Raw genomic sequence first — 12,802 nt, forward strand, 5'->3', positions numbered from 1 at the left:
CCCTGGCATGGTAAGATGGTACATTGTAGCCGCCTTATTTTTCTTGGCTGTGCTCCTTAGTTTCTCTTACATGGATACAAAATAATGAAAAAGAACTTGAGCCGAGTCATATCTGGGAGCTTTTAATTTAAAACGTGTCCCAGTGCACAGATTGCATCACACAGTTGAAAAAGAAGGATTACAAATAGTTTAGTTGTTTTGATATAAGGTTTATAGGAATCAGTCTTAGACTGAGTTTTCCTTGAGGTCTTGCATACCTTTTTGTCTTCCTTTTCTTTCAGGCATTGTTTTCACTCCATTGTTTTTACTATTGCTTTTGTTGAACCAATATTCACACTTGACAGGCAGGAACAGGGACTTCCTGGGTTAGCTTCAGTGTTGGATCTGAGATGTATGATTTGGATCAGAGTACCTGTACTTGTGTTGTTATGTCAGGCTTTCTTATCCCCGTGGTATTTTAAGTGTCGTTTTCTGCATTTCTTAAGTGTCTCTGTCAACTTAATCCAGTGCTCCTGGCTTCCCATTTGTGTCCATTCAGGGCTTCTTCCATTGCACTGTCAGATATGTTTGGGCACTTCCACACTTAGTAAGACTCCGAATGGATCCACCTGAAAATAACCATTTATTTTGCTGGGTTGCTTTACAGAGAGATCAGCTCTCTGATCAAGGTCATTGCTTGGTTGCTTGAACATTCTGGCTGGCAGAACAGAGAGGGAACTAAGATGGAGAAGTTGTTCACACCATGTGAACAACACATGTGAAGTTACTACTCTGCCCTGAACTGCTTGTTTTAGGCACTCTGCATCTGATGGATCAAAGACATATCTTGCTGTCCTTTACCCAGAGCATTCAGTCTTGTTTGATGTTGACTAAAGGGAAAAGAATCCTAGTTTATGTTTTTAAGAATTACGTTTCACTTGCTCCCCTGAAGAACCTTGGGGACTTTTTCCACAGTCCCCTTAAATGAAAGATTAAGTGATATCCAAGAAATTCAAGATTCCTGCATTTGCTTTTAGCAGTGGAATCCAGCTACAGGTGATGAAGCAGTAGAGGGTCTGTGGGATAATATTGATGAATCTGCTTGGATGCAGTTTCTGGATTTTGTGGCAAGTGACATCATGCTAAATGGCCATATTCTCCATTATTCCTTGGTTTCTCTTGTCCTGCTATTTTTTTTTTTTTTTCCACATTAGGCAGAACTGAAGGCTTAATAGCATTTTGACACTGAAGGACATTTGAAACTGTAGGCTTGCTTTCTCTTTGTTCCATAATCATAATTGGCACTGAAGAAGTGGGTAGATATAGGGAATCGTCCAACATCAGAATTATATTTAATCATTCTGGTCTGTGGATAAGAGTTTAAAGATGTGATTAGAGTTTGAAATTACAGAAAGGGAAAAGATAGAAGATGCATTTCAGTTGCTTACAATAAATGGAATAAGAAGATGGAAGATTGTCTCAAATTTGATTCCATTCATTGCTCATCAGATAAGGTAAGAGTATTTCAGTTGATTTAAATAATATTTTTCCTTTTTTTCTTTAAGTGAACATTTCTGAAACTAATATATCCAACTGAACAAATTTTTTTTTCAAATTTCTTTTCCCATGTCAGCCTTATCTTTGTGGAAAATGTAGACTTAAGATATCACAAGTAAAACTATCATCCTTGAAGTACAGCTTTTTCCAGGCATAAGATATAAGTCATGGCTGGACTATGTAATCTCAGACATCCTTTTCAACCTTAAGGATTATATGGTACCAGAAGAACATTATTTTTCATCTTTTGTACTTAACATACGAAACCTCCTGGATTTATTTTACTTGGACATTTTTAGACACCTCTGTGTTTGACTGACTAAGAAAAAATATCTATGCAGGTAACCCAGCTGTATTCCTATTTGTAGTCCATTAAATGAGGCATTCATATGTAATTTTTAAACAGCTGATCTTTAGTGACTTTACAAGGACATGTACTTAACATTAAGATACCTTTGCAGTTGCATCCACTACATCTGTTCATACTGTTATTGTACAAATGTGGGTCTCATATTCTTGGAAGGGTTTGGCATTTGCTCTGTGAGGATCCCATGCTCTGAATTTCTCAATATAATGCACTGGCATCTCAGACAAACTGAAAAGGGAGAAAAATGTTTCGTGCAAAAGGTGGCAGATGTAATTTTATTGTATTAACCATGAAATGACACCCTGTGTTTGTGATTTACTTTTTTTAAGGAATAAATGGATTTCAGTTTTTTCTTCCCTTTTAAATTACCAGAACCACTATGGGTCTATCTAGAAGCCTGAGCTAACATGCAGTTTTAAGAAAAAGAGTGGCTGCCTAAGGTTATCCACACTGTTGAGTATGAATTTGAAGCAGTTCTGGCTTTCTTTGTATCATGGCAATGGGTTACTTCATGTTCAATTTGTGGTTTCCTATACTCCCAGCTTTTGTTTTTCAAAATTTTTGCCCACTATATATTTGTGCAATTAGTTCTCCCTGAGTGTAGTACTTTGAACTTACTATTTCTGAATTGCATCTTGTGTTTTTTCAAGGCCTTTTTAAAGTCTGTTTACTGCCACCGTGGTGCTTGCAACACTGCTCAGCTTGTTTTCGTTTGAAAGGTTTTTTGCTCCATTAGCAGCCAAGAGAGTAATGGAAACAGAATAAGATCCATGCACCTGTCTAACAGGAACTCTTAATGTATGAAATTACTTAGAGAAACCTAGTGAAAACTACTCTTTGAATAGTTTTCCAACTTGTTTTGTGGTCAGCATACAATAGCTGTACCTTGACAATAGTCACAAGTTTGATTATGAACATGTTGTGTGAGACAGTATCAAAAAACCTTATTAATGCAATAACTGTGTCATCCACCAAGGTATCTCCTGCAGCCACAGGCAATTTTGCCTTCTAACCATCTTAAGAAATATTTCCTATGTGCTTGTTTTTCAGTTCAGCAGGCTATCTATTGAAAATAGAAGTGTTGACAGAAGCAGGTTTTGCTAGAATGAACAAAATAAAAGGGTTTCTTCAAAGAAAGACATTTTTGTGTTATAAAAACAAAAAAATTAGGAAACATTGAAGCAGTCAAATAATTGGGTAAATAAAATTCTTCTGCACAACCTAGCCTGCCTTAAAGGCTGGTGGTGCTTTAAAATCCAGAACTCTCTCCTGCAATTAGATACTTTGAATTTTGAGTTTTCTAAGAAGAGAATACTGGTTGTTTCCTAAGAAACTGAAAGGAAGTTAGAGCTTTACTGAGTGTCTCTGGATTACAGGATGTAACAAGAAAAGACTAAGTAACCATAAATTCCCTGCTTCAGAGGCATCTTGGAAGATCTTTGAATAAAGATGTAGTTAGTTCATAGCAGCTGCCAAAATTTTATTTTTCCTGCTTTGTGGTTGTTTTTTTTTTAAATTTCAGTTTAGAGGAGTAGTAGATAGTCAGTATGTCTGATGTCATGTAGCTATATGAGGAATAACTAACTTCAATACAAAACCTTAATTGAACTCAATATAACCTTCAATACAGATTGACCCATGAAATGTCAGTGTCAACACATTTTCCTCAGTAATAGGAGACATATCTACTATTTCTCTCCTTGAGTATGTTGATCTCTCTTTTAGCTTAGTGGCAGCAGTAAATGTAATTGTGAAAAGCTGTCCATTGTAAACAAAGTCTCTTCATGATGACAAGCTGTTTCAGTTCCTACCTCAGCACAAATACTCTGACTTTGCCTCTTTATTCCCTTTTGTTTTCTTTTTAAACATCTCTGTGGTGTCATGCTGATAAATTCAGTTAGCTCTTTGTGACTTTACTTTTCATGAGTTAAAAGACATTTTGAACGTCTTCATTTGCTGTACATTTAGAGCATAAGATCCTCGTGTCTCTTTCTCTTCCACTAAAAATTCTTTGCCAGAAGACCTTGATTTGATACCACAGCAGTGCAGGATCATGGGGTTGCTCTTGCAAAACCCAGCAAGATCTGTTTTGATTTCTGCAAAGCTTGTTTGACAGTAAAATTAGAGGTTGCTTAAGGCTGTTGCTGTATTACTGCAGCACAGTGATAGATCAGTTGCCACATTTCTTTGGAGTAAGACTAATTTTTAGAACTGCAGTTAACCTGAATACAATAAAAACTATCAAAAGTCTTAAAAGCACAACCTGTGAAGAGACATGATGAAAGAAAGTTTATTTAGTTTGGAGAAGAAAAGACTGGGGAAATGTGACAGTCTTCAAATATGGGGAAAGTCACTTCAAAGAGGGAGAGGGATGAGCCTTTGCTTGTACCATTCTTCCTGGCTTTTGAATGCAGTCTAGCTAGGTCATCATAGATATATATTATTTCTAGTGGTGCTGTGGAGTTATTTGTAGTGTGTTGGTCCCTGAGCTAATATTTTGATGAGTTTTCATGTGAGTCATCCAGTTGTTCTGAATTAGCCCCTGACTGGGTGAGTGCTACAGGTGACAAGAAGGCATGAGTAGCCATGAAGGAGGGAGCCGATGCCACCTTTGGAGGACACAATGCACGGCTTGTCATGGTGGCTGAATGTGAAACTTCATGTTCAGGACCATACTTAGGTCAGACAACAGAATCTTTGCCAGTACTACGTGTTTTGACCGCTTTCTGCCTTGCACTGGCTGTGCTGTTTGTCCTATTTACCCACCACGAAGGGAATTGTTTCTTTCATAAGATCATGGGAACTTACGTTCTTCATACTTTTCAAATTCCCATTACCTAGGCTAGATGAGTGAATGCCTTTACTGTCTTTCTTCTCTTTGCTTTTGGATTGACTTCTCTTGTCAGCCTTGAAGAGTTATGTTGTTTTCCAGCAATGCATTCTCTTTGCCCTTTCTAGTTCCCATGTACTTACGTGACATGCCACATTGATTGAAGATGTCTCAAATTGTCTTGTCTTTCAGCATATTAGGAAGCTTTCCTTGCTTTTACATTTAGCAGTTCTTAAAGAGAAATATTAGAGCATTAAATAAAAGGCAAGAGTAGTGGATCATCTTTAGCTTCATGCATACCATGTCCACTCATGGATGTTTTAAAAACTGTCTTGAGCTGGATTTTCTGATTGTCTCTGCTGACAGGAATCATGTTAATTACAAGTGACTGAGCAATAAGGTTCCACAGGTATCTGTTTTCAGATTGGGCAATTGCATTAAGAAATCACCCAAAGTGGAAGCAACCGGAGGGAACATGAGAGGTGGTTTATTTATTTGTGAGTTGCTACTTCAATCATTTTCTTGTTGTATATACAGTTAAAACAAGCAAGTGACTGCCTGTGCACAGCTAAAGAGGACAGCTTTGGGGCCCACTGCACTGTAACTCCATGAACACATACATGAGCTAAGTCAGTCTTGGACAGAGTGAGTCCTGTGTCCCTTTCCCCAGGTACTGGCTCATGCTCTCAAGTGTGTACGCAAGGGGTGAATTAGGTGGAAGATGTATCCCTTGAGAACTAAATTGAGCAAAACAAAGGCAAAATCTATTTTTCATCTGCATAAGTTCATCAGTCCTGTTTATTGTAAATCTGCAAAAACATCTGTGTTTGCCAAACAGAAATTGAGACATGGGGTGGAGGAGAGAGTGGACTCATGAGATGAGGGACTACCTCTCTCAGAGGCTGAGCCAGCTGATCCTAAAACAAATATTTGTTGAATGATGAATTAAGGCAAGTGATGGCAAGTCTGCTTAAGATGTCCTAAATAACCTCTGGACACCAGCCCCATCTTTCGGGCAAGTTATTGTAATTCCTAAGTCTTTCAGCTCCTGCTTGGGCAGCTGTGCACTGACCCAGCTGAAAAAATCAGTGTTTAGATGGGGACTGGGGGTTCAGTCAGTTTGAAACCTGTTTGCCCTGGGACCTCCTTAATGTCTGCCCTCAGGAAGAAGGAAACAGGACCAGACTGCTGGTGGTGGGAAGAAGGTGGGTGCTGTTTAGGCTGGCATTGGCATTAGAGACAGGAATCAGCAAACTGAAGTTAACATGCAATTGTTCATATGAGAAGGGCAGTTATTGTTGCTAAAAACACTCTGTTTCTTTTTTTTTTTTTTTTTAATTGGCTTAAAATTCTGTCTCTTGAAATGATAAGTTTCTCTTCTTCCAGAGGAAAAGCCAAGCATTCATTCATATATTCTGAGTCTGTTTCATAACTCAGATTTTCAGTCACTGGGTTTGTCTTTACTATTTTTAATTTTCTTCTGTAGCTGCTGTGTTTCTCTTGCCTATCTACATAGTCATATATGAGTCTATTTTTTCTATTTTTTTTTGTTTTTCTACTTTGTTGCATTCACCGGAGCATATGATCTGTTCTGTTTCATCCTTGCACTAGAATTGTTGGATTCTCTTACAGGGTGAAAAAAAAAAACCAGAAAAAACCTGGAAAAAAACTATGATTTGGGGAGTGAGGTTTATGCTATAATATTTGGCTCTTTACATGTGTGAAATTCTCATTGCTAGTAATGGACATATGATTGCATAATGGAAGGAATAGATTGGAATAAAGATCAGATAAAAGAATAGTGCCCTAATTACTGTTCTCAGTAAGTGCTTCTCTATAGCAGATAATGCAACTGGTGGTGTTTTTTTCAGGAGGATGAACCACCCTTGGTTTCCATGAGCCATGGCAGTATTGATGTTGGCACTGTAATGACTTGCCATATGACCATTTGCCTTTCAGCGGTAGAAGAGAAATTAGAGCTGAGACCAAGTCCCCAGACCTTGATTTAAACTTCTCCATCTTTAAGCATATTTCTAGTCTCTGTCTTGGAGTTATCTTGCTTACCTGTTGAGGCAGCTGGTTAAAATGACCAAATGTGAATGCTGGGAGTAATGAGGAATGTTTGCTGTCCAAAGGGATACAAGTTTGGGCACTTATCAATGTACTTACACTTGTTAACCAGAAAATGATTTTTCTTTGAACATCCTCTGTGGGGGATTGGTTTTCACATACTGCATATTTGTCATATATCTCATATGTCTGGTCAGCTGAGCAGTTTCCTGTAACAGTGAAGAAGCCAAAATCAGCTTCCATTCCACTGACACCATTCAATGTGGATCCATCATGTAACACACTCTTGCCTAGCATGAGACCTATCCATGCAAAATAGATGTCTGGTGTAACCATATACTGCTATGAGCTGCACAGAGTTGGTGTCACACTCTGAAGTCATCATTATTTTCAGAACACTTTGCCTGTTCCATCTGCCTAAGTGCTCAAAAATAGTCTTATATTAATAATGTTATAGTAGGTATTTTATGTTGAAATAAATTCCTACTATATTGGCATTTTTGCTCATCAAATAAATGTCCACACAATGAACAATAGAACATGGTGTGCACTAAATTTAGAGAAGAGATTCTTAGTTTTAAATTATTTACCAAAATCTTTGTTTCTGTCAGTATCAGATAGTCTTTAAGTAGTAAATGAATGCTGAATAGATCTAAAGAAAAGCCTGTCAAGTGATCAGTAATTGAATTCAAAATCTTCATCAAGAGCAAGATTCCAGCAAAATTGAAGGAAGTCTTCTTTCATTTGTTAGTCTTTATAACTGAGACTGATAAGAGTTATAAATTAGATTTTTCTTCTGGTAGGAGCTATTCATGGTGGGTAATTCATGGTTTGTGACAGCATGGCATTATCCCTGCTACTGATGTTTTTTCATGCTCAGTTACTCAGACTCCTGTGCTGCTGATTTTAATTCCATGAGGAGGTACAGTGGCATAAGAAGTTGGTAGTGGTGGCACAATGAGAAATGTCTTATGAATGGATTATGACAAAGATGCACTTTTATAGCAGCTGGAGAGGCTATGAAATTAACAACTGATCACCTCACTTTCCAACTGGTCTGCACTGTGACAGGAATATTACTGCTCAGCTTTGCTGATGAGGGAAAACACAGTTACTGGGAGAGATTCTACCATCAGGTCCTATCTTCATTACCTGCTAATTCTGTATTTAACCTGGGTTTTCCACTTCCACATGGGACATAGTGCTGAATCTAAAGCAGCTGTCAGAGCCATGCATGAAAGTGCTGTCATGAGTTGCCTTGGTGGCTTTTTATCAACTGTTAGTGCCAGATGTCATCACTGAATGCATGTTCTCATACAAAGCAATAATGAGCCTTTTAACATCTGCCCAAAAGCCTCTGGGTGCTCATTCCAATGCACTACTTAGATGTGTCTCTTTGCATCATTGGCCTGAAAGGGGAGACATAAAACCTTGGCATCTAGTATCCCAACCTGCCTTCAGTCTCCTAATTTTAATTCATCTCTACATTTTAAGCAGCAGAGCAGTGGGCCCTCAGAAATCCAAATATCTTCATACAAATTGCTTGATTGCAGGAGCACATCGGATGCCTGGTGTCAGTCTGAACAGAAGAGAGCAAAACCTGCTCTTTAGTAATGAAGGAGGAACAACGAACATCACGCTGTTTGACCAGAGGACTGGGGATTCTGATGATCAGTGTAGAAGAGAGATAAAGAGGCTGAGCAAGGTAGTGGCTGGAAATACAATGGTAGAAATCCAGTGATGAAATGGAATTCTCTGGTCTCCCCTGGGTGCACAGGGCAAAGGTAAAAATATCCATGTTGAACATGACATCTTCAAAGACCGGTCCACTCAAGCAGCCAGCAAAGGAACACAGAGAAATAGAGTGGGAGGTAAGTAGCCTTCCCCTGCCTTGGAAAAAACCTCAGCTTTGATATACCAGATGTATATCATACAAAGACTATAAGCAGCACAGATTAGGACTTGATCTCTCAGGGCAAAAAAAGATGGAGGCAGTTGCGTTTATTCCTGTTTCAAAGGAGAGTTTGAAACATAAGGTGTTTGCCAGATTCTGCACCTGGGACAGGGCATCCCTGAATGTATGGACAGACTGGGGAGTGAGAGGCAGGAGAGCAGCACTGTGGAAAGGGGTTTGGGGGTCCTGGTCTATGGCAGGCTGAACATGAGCCAACAGTGCCCTGGCAGCCAGGAGGCACCAGACAACCTGGAGTGTCCTGGGGCCATCAGGCACAGCATGGCCACCCAGGCAAGGGAGGGGATTGTCCCCTCTGCTCTGCACTGGGGCAGCCTCACCTTGAGTGCTGGGGGCAGTTTTGGGTGCCACAATATAAAACAGACATTCAACTATTGGAGAGTGTTCAGAGGAGAGCTACAAAGATGGTGAAGCCCTTGAGGGGAGGCTGTGTGAAGAGCAGCTGAGGTCACTTGGTCTGTTCAGCCTGGAGGAGACTGAGGGGAGACCTCATTGCTGTCTACAGGGTCCTCACAAGGGGCAGTGGAGGGGCAGACACTGATCTCTTCGCTCTCATGACCAGTGACAAGACTTGAGGAAACAGCATAAAGCTGAGTCAGGGGAGGTTTAGTTTGGATATTAGAAAAAGGTTCTTCACCCAGAGGGTGGCTGGACTGGACACTGGAAAAGGCGCCCCAGGGAGGGGGTCACAGTACCAACCTGAGTTCACAAAGTGTTCGGACAGCACTCTCAGGCGCCTGGTGTGACTCTTGGGGATATCCTGTGCAGGGCCAGGAGCTGCCTGGCTTCACTTCAGTGATCTTTGTAGTTCCCTTCCAGCTCAGGATATTTTATGATTGTATGTATGATCTTGAAAGCTTGCCTTCAGTGTTCTGTTTGGAAACTGCAATATTGCTCATTTTCCAGTGGTTCTTCCATTTTCTTCTTCCTTCATCCTGATCATATTGCTCAGACTGTTTGATTAAGTTATGAGGTATCAAAGAAGGCGAGTATAATTTTATTGTTGGGTAGATTTTCCATGTGACCACAGTTACAGCTCTCAGTTGGTAGAGTGGCTCTGCTGGGATTGTATATGCTACTTCTCTCAACAAATTTCTGGGGTCCCTCTTTGCTTCATGCACTTCACAATAGCTTGCAAATGGAAGAAAAAAAAAAAAAGGAAATCTAGCGCTTCACAGCAGGTGAATTAGTTGGCCTTTTCAAAATAGGAAGCATTTATATACAGACTTAAAACTGTGTCCACCTCTTAATCAAATTTAAATTGTTAGGTGCCTGCATGCTTCCCTACCTGTTTAAATCACTTGCCTATTTTCACAGCCTGTAGGTCCTCACATATCAGGCTATTGCCAGCTGACTTAATTTTTTTTTCTGGAAAGGAACAAGACAGAATTTTTCACTTGCTTAGATATCCAGACAGTAAACATCTGCTGTAAGAAGAGCATCTCTTGTGTCCCTATGTAGTTTGCAATCTCTGTCCTGTCACTTAGCTCCTTCAGTTCAGGGTAGAGAAAGATTTCAGTGATACAAATGGAACCTCACACATCTTAAATTGCTTTTTTTTTCTTTGATTTTGGTATGTAAGGGTCAGATATCATAGTACAGTACAGCAGATCTAAAGGTCACCATCACATGTAAAAGCCAGTTTCTTTCATTTCTCTCTCTTCCCCTCTTCCTACTCTTCCTCCTGTCATCAGCTGCACAATTCTCCACTTTTCTTTCTTGGCCTCTTGCCCTTGCTAGGCCAGCTCATCTCACTGAGCACACAACCCCCCTCATCCAACACAAGCAAGTAAATATTCTCAGGATTTAGTGAGCCAGAGCAGCTCAAGCAAGCCATGCAAGAGATGGTACAGGAATGCATAGAAAGGAATGGTGGAGGAGGCAGCCCACTCCTTGTAGCACCAAGATCTGGCTCTTAGATCTGGCCAGCTGCAAAGTGAAACCTTACCTGAATGGAAGCTTGCAGAAGTCTGAGAAGGGCACAGCGTAGCCACTGCTGCTATGTCTTCTACTAATTGACCTCCCCACCTCCTTTACTCCAACAACTGTTTTGAATAATCAGAAGTTAATTTTAACTCCAAATTGCTTCCCTGAGGATAAGTCCCTCTCAGAATAATTTTCAGAAGACAGAAGATTATTGGCAGAACGAGTAAACAATAGGCTGGTGGACCTCAAGAAGAACAAAGATGGGACTAAGGTGTTTTCTAATCCCTAGGAGTGGGTCCTTCTCTCTATATTTGCACATACTTTGACCAAATTAGGCAGTTACTTATTTTACCTCAAGAGTTTTCAGTGCACATGGAGAAAAAGGAGACTATTTATTTTTGTATCATGCATGTAACTATTGTATCTATAGACAAAGCAGTGATCCCAGTGCCCCATGCCACAGCCCAAGCATATGACTTTGCCTTACTTTCCAACCACTCTGAGTGTATTAGAAAAATTATATTCCTTACTATCTTTGCTCTGGCAGCTCTTTGGCTTGCTGGAGCTATGTACAGCATGGGCAGGTGTGAAGCATGACAGATGTGTTTACATTTGAGAGTGTGACCATATCATGGAAGGGCAGGCTACCACGTGTGGATAACTGATTATCTCTGGCGTTGAAAAAAAAGCTAAGACAAGGGTTTTTGCTTTGTGCCTCATGCACTGCACAGCACTGTACATGTGTGCTGTCCTGGTACTTTGCTTCTCTGCCTGACAGTTGGTGCAGGAAGAATAAATCATTTATTTAGTTATTATGCTGTGAACTTACTGACTCTTCATGGTGACCTACCAAAGGGATGAGTACAGGAAAAGTTAACCTTCCATACAGAAGTATCTCTTCCAATCTGGAAGTGGAGGAGAAGTGATTTGAAGGTGTTTGTACTGTAATGTGTCCCTGTCACACTGCTGATGCCTTGGTGTTTCTGTGAGCAGACAGACTTCAACACATTCATGTATTAAAACAGAAAGTGCTGGTTTAAGTTAAAATCAGCTGCATTTTATGATCTTGTATAGGACTACTCTGCTTCCAGCCCAATGCCCTTGGAGGATATTGCTGCAGGCATATTTTAACTGCAGGCATCTCTCCTCCACTAGATTCTCAGCAGACGGGGATTAGGATGCAGTACTTGGCTGAAGCTGTCCTGCTGACAGATCGCAGTGACCTTGCTGTGACTTCTGCTCTGATCTCACTGGCACTGCTGGAATTTGACACACTAGAACATGAGATACTGGCTCCATTATGCCACTAATTGGTATCCAGAGCATTGTGTTCCTGCCTCCTTCACCATCTGATGTAGGTGGCAGATAGTTCTAATTTATCTTTGCCATGTGATTTAGAAGGCTTAAGTCTCTATCATCAGCTAGTTGATGCCCTTATCCTTTCATGTGGCTGTCTTTATCATATACAGGTGTAGAGCTTGACACTGGCTTGTATTGTAAGCATGCTTGGTCTCCTTATTGCTAGGTCTTCTTCTGGAATGAAAGGAATTTGTTTTTTCATTTTGAGCATTGATAAAACACAATAAATATTTTTCTCATGCATCTCTAGAGTTATATCTTAAAATATTTTCTCTATTTTTCAAATGTGCAACAACACAATAGTTTGTTTCTGCAAAATTATTTATTTTTGGACTAAATAGCTTGACTTTATTTTTATCTAGCAGAGTTGTGGAAGATAAGACATAGGAAAAATTCATATTGTTAACCAAAATACCTCAGAGCTTGCTTTGAATGACAGTTTTTTTGTCTTTATAATTATTTATTTTGTCCAAAAATCACAGCTGGATAAAAATATCAAGCTGGATAAAAATATCAACAAACTGAAACAGCTCCACATGGCATGATGTCTATGGCATCTTTTTTCCTCATGGAAAAAAAAAAAAAAAGACAGTAGTTTTCCTAAGTCCAGTTTTGTCTGTTCTACAAGTTGGAGTTTCATGCTGTTAACTTAATCATTAAGGAAGTTTATGACCGTGAAGAATATGACTTGCAAATGCATTTGTATCAAGCGGGGACAAATGACAAATCTGGCCCAGAGGGA

General features: G+C 39.8%; 2 long non-coding RNA genes across 2 annotated transcripts in view; one reads left to right on the forward strand and one right to left on the reverse strand.

Moving 5' to 3' along the window:
- Window positions 1-12,802, forward strand: part of LOC131572976 (uncharacterized) — a 47,104-nt gene that overhangs the window by 15,800 nt on the left and 18,502 nt on the right. The window lies entirely within an intron of this gene.
- On the reverse strand, window positions 339-10,766 carry LOC131572975 (uncharacterized). Its single transcript, XR_009276100.1, has 3 exons — window positions 10,724-10,766; window positions 4,877-4,964; window positions 339-1,345 (listed from the first exon to the last, which is right to left on the reverse strand). It is a non-coding gene; the product is annotated as an uncharacterized LOC131572975 (long non-coding RNA).

Source organism: Poecile atricapillus, chromosome Z, assembly GCF_030490865.1.
Source record: "Poecile atricapillus isolate bPoeAtr1 chromosome Z, bPoeAtr1.hap1, whole genome shotgun sequence".
Lineage (NCBI taxonomy): Eukaryota > Metazoa > Chordata > Aves > Passeriformes > Paridae > Poecile > Poecile atricapillus.